Genomic DNA, 4,709 nt, shown 5'->3' on the forward strand with positions numbered 1-4,709 from the left:
AACAACTCATAAAAGCTCCCCCCACCCCACAACTACTCAGGAAACAAGACACTTTCTCAGTGATTTATAAACGAGTGTGGTCAAAACCAATACTGCTGTGCATCATCAGTTTGATTGGAATACTGAGAACATGAGAACATGGTTGAAAAGCAACACAATAATAATAATACTAATAACAAAAAAAAAAAAGAAGCTAGAAATGTATTTCCTAGTAGTACATTTTCCTTACCCTGCAGTAGACAACAAGCTTTTGCTATGTTTGACAGTACTGGGAGGAATGCTGTCTACTTCACTAACATCAACCTTAGTGGGAGCGTGAGAAGAGAATGATGAATGTGTTAACGCTAGACTGGTGTAAAGAGAGTAGCAGGGGCATAGCACCAAACTCTGGGCCCCATATGCAAGACTCTTGAAGGGCCCCCCATCTCATCCTAAACCCAACGTCGCCACACCACACATACAAACCCCGTTTCCATATGAGTTGGGAAATTGTGTAAGATGTAAATATAAACGGAATACAATGATTTGCAAATCCTTTTCAACCCATATTCAATTGAATGCACTACAAAGACAACATATTTGATGTTCAAACTCATCCATCCATCCATCCATTTTCTACCGCTTATTCCCTTTGGGGTCGCGGGGGGCGCTGGAGCCTATCTCAGCTACAATCGGGCGGAAGGCGGGGTACACCCTGGACAAGTCGCCACCTCATCGCAGGGCATGTTCAAACTCATAAACTTTTTTTTTTGTTTGCTTAGAATGTCATGGCAGCAACACGTGCCAAAGTAGTTGGGAAAGGGCATGTTCACCGCTGTGTTACATGGCCTTTCCTTTTAACAACACTCAGTAAACGTTTGGGAACTGAGGAGACACATTTTTTAAGCTTCTCAGGTGGAATTCTTTCCCATTCTTGCTTGATGTACAGCTTAAGTGTTGCGTTGCTGGCGAGGAGGCATGATTATGCCGATTGTTTTTCCGGTGAGGACAGCAGGAACTCCAGAGACAGCGTGCAGGTAGGACAAATGATTTATTTGTATAAATCATACACAAAAATAGAAACGAACAAAACAAGCGAACACAAGGAGAGCGTGCCTAGCACAAGGAAAGCTAAAGGAATAGCACACACAGGGAAGGCATAAGGCAACGCTTATCTTACGGACACAAGGAATAAACGTGACAGTTGCGTAAAGCAAACAAAAGCACCAGGCTGAGTGACGGGAAAAAGCAGGACTAAATAGCTCTCTGATTAGTGCCCGGGAACAGGTGTGAGTCCCGAACACTAATCAGATGCAGGCGAAAACAATCAGTAACCATGACAACACAAAACAGGAGTGCTGAAACATAACTTATATCACAAGTGACTCAAAACCCAAAATAAACTATGATCCAACATCAGATCATAACAGTACCCCCCTCCTATGGGACAGATTCCAGATGTCCCCAAAACAATAAACCCCAGACCAAGTCCAAATTCACGGGTGGGCGGAGGGGAGACTTGGCGGAGGGTCGCCCGGCCAAATGTCCCCGAATCCACCGGGGACGAGTCAGGTGGCGGCGGCGAGTGGAACGGCGCTGCAGCAGGCGAAGCGGTCTACCACGGAACGACCACATTAGCGGCCGCCGAGAAGGCGGGCGTGAGTGGCGCCAGAACCTCAGCAGCAAGGAAGTTCTACACCCAAGTCCCTGGCTTCGCTGCTCTTGATGCAAAAAGCGTCCTTGTACTGGCCACAGAGGGCGCCTTGTGCGGGCACCTGATGGCTGCCAGTGCGGCCGGCCAGCCGGTGGCGACGACGCAGGAGATGAGGGCGGTGTCGTGGGACGGCCCGCCGGAGACCAGGAAGACGGAGTAACCTCTGGAGCTTGAGCGGCAGGCGAAGGAGGCTCCCGCGGTACTGCCAGCCGTGGAGCCGGAACTGACGTGGGAACCAGTCGAGGAGCAGGAACTGGCATGGGTGCCAGTCGCGGAGCAGGAACTGGAACTGGTGCCAGTCGCGGAGCAGGAACTGGAACTGGTGCCACACGAGGAGCAGGAACTGGAGCCACACGAGGAGCAGGAACTGGAGCCACACGAGGAGCAGGAACTGGAACTGGTGCCACACGAGGAGCAGGAACTGGAACCACACGAGGAGCAGGAACTGGAACCACACGAGGAGCAGGAACTGGAGCCACACGAGGAGCAGGAACTGGAGCCACACGAGGAGCAGGAACTGGAGCCACACGAGGAGCAGGAACTGGAACTGGAGCCACACGAGGAGCAGGAACTGGAACTGGAGTCACACGAGGAGCAGGAACTGGAGCCACACGAGGAGCAGGAACTGGAACTGGAGCCACACGAGCAGCAGGAACTGGAACCACACGAGGAGCAGGAACTGGTGCCAGCCGAGGAGCAGGAACTGGTGGCGAAGCTTGGCCTGGTGCAGGTACAGGCGGCGAAGCTTGGCGTGGTGCAGGTACAGGCGGCGAAGCTTGGCGTGGTGCAGGTACAGGCGGCGAAGCTTGGCGTGGTGCAGATACAGGCGGCGAAGCTTGGCGTGGTGCAGATACAGGCAGCAAAGCTTGGCGTGGTGCAGGTACTGAAGATGGTGGCGTTTGCAAGCCCACCGGAGATGATGGTGGCGTTTGCAAGCCCACCGGAGATGATGATGGCGTTTGCAAGCCCACCGGAGATGATGATGGCGTTTGCAAGCCCACCGGAGATGATGATGGCGTTTGCAAGCCCACCGGAGATGATGATGGCGTTTGCAAGCCCACCGGAGATAATGATGGCGTTTGCAAGCCCACCGGAGATGATGATGGCGTTTGCAAGCCCACCGGAGATGATGATGGCGTTTGCAAGCCCACCGGAGATGATGATGGCGTTTGCAAGCCCACCGGAGATGATGATGGCGTTTGCAAGCCCACCGGAGATGATGATGGCATTTGCAAGCCCACCGGAGAGGATGATGGCATTTGCAAGCCCACCGGAGAGGATGATGGCGTTTGCAAGCCCACCGGAGAGGATGATGGCGTTTGCAAGCCCACCGGAGATGATGATGGCGTTTGCAAGCCCACCGGAGATGATGATGGCGTTTGCAAGCCCACCGGAGATGATGATGGCGTTTGCAAGCCCACCGGAGATGATGATGGCGTTTGCAAGCCCACCGGAGAGGATGATGGCGTTTGCAAGCCCACCGGAGAGGATGATGGCGTTTGCAAGCCCACCGGAGATGATGATGGCGTTTGAAAGCCCACCGGAGATGATGATGGCGTTTGCAAGCCCACCGGAGATGATGATGGCGTTTGCAAGCCCACCGGAGAGGATGATGGCGTTTGCAAGCCCACCGGAGATGATGATGGCGTTTGCTTGCCCACCGGAGATGATGGTGGCGTCTGCAAGCTCACCCGGGCTGAGGTTAGCCATGAGCATGGCGGAGGTGGTCTAGCTGGGGGTTGCGGCTTGGCATGCCGAAGGACTGGTGGTGGTGGTCGGGCAGGAGGTAGCCTCCTGGCTGGGTGCAACTGTGCCATCTCATCGGCACAGCTCCTGGCACTACCCCCTCCCTCCCCAGGAAGCAGATGCCAGACGCAACACAAATTGTACGGAACAGTCTCAAAGGGTGGGAGGTGGGTAGACTCCTCCTCCTCTCTAAATAGTCCAAACCGTTCATCTCTCCTTCTAACAGGAGAGTGACGAGGAGACAGGGAAGACAAAGTCTGTGACGTGGGCGGGGCTATGGTCCATAGGGGCGGAGTCAGAGTCACTGGGGGCGGAGGTGACTGAAAAAAATTGTCCCGGTAGTCTGCTGTAGCAGACTGAGTGTCCCCAGCGGGAGGCAAACAGAACGACTCAGGAGAAAAACACAATTCATGCCCTCTGACGTCATTACCAAATGCCGGTGGCGTGACGACATCCGAGGGGGACGGCGCAGTGGTGTCCTCGACGCGGTTCTCCATCTGGCTTTTAGCCCAGTCTGTGAACTGTTTGGCGAAGTGATGGATCGGGTTGCCATACATCGGCGAAGTCGACACGGGTTGTGGCGTGCTGTGTTCCGGAGGGGAGGCTTGCGGGATGCGCGCATCCTGGCTGCGAGCCGCAGCCCTTCTGGATGGCCTGCGTCCGCGCCGACGCTTCCGGAAAGGCGGCGCTGCAATTTCCTCGATCCCCTCGGGGGAACCGCGGAGCGTCAGTGCCTCCAAGGCTTCCAGCATCCACATGTCGTCGAGTTCCTCGGGGGAATAGCGGACATCAGACATACCTTCGCCCCACACGTCGTAGCCGGAAAAACGGTGTGCTGGTGCTTTTCTGTTGCGTTGCTGGCGAGGAGGCATGATTATGCCGATTGTTTTTCCGGTGAGGACAGCAGGAACTCCAGAGACAGCATGCAGGTAGGACAAATGATTTATTTGTATAAATCATACACAAAAATAGAAACGAACAAAACAAGCGAACACAAGGAGAGCGTGCCTAGCACAAGGAAAGCTAACGGAATAGCACACACAGGGAAGGCATAAGGCAACGCTTATCTTACGGACACAAGGAATAAACGTGACAGTTGCGTAAAGCAAACAAAAGCACCAGGCTGAGTGACGGGAAAAAGCAGGACTAAATAGCTCTCTGATTAGTGCCCGGGAACAGGTGTGAGTCCCGAACACTAATCAGATGCAGGCGAAAACAATCAGTAACCATGACAACACAAAACAGGAGTGCTGAAACATAACTTATATCA

Source organism: Nerophis lumbriciformis, linkage group LG08 (assembly GCF_033978685.3).
Source record: "Nerophis lumbriciformis linkage group LG08, RoL_Nlum_v2.1, whole genome shotgun sequence".
Taxonomy (NCBI): Eukaryota; Metazoa; Chordata; class Actinopteri; order Syngnathiformes; family Syngnathidae; genus Nerophis; species Nerophis lumbriciformis.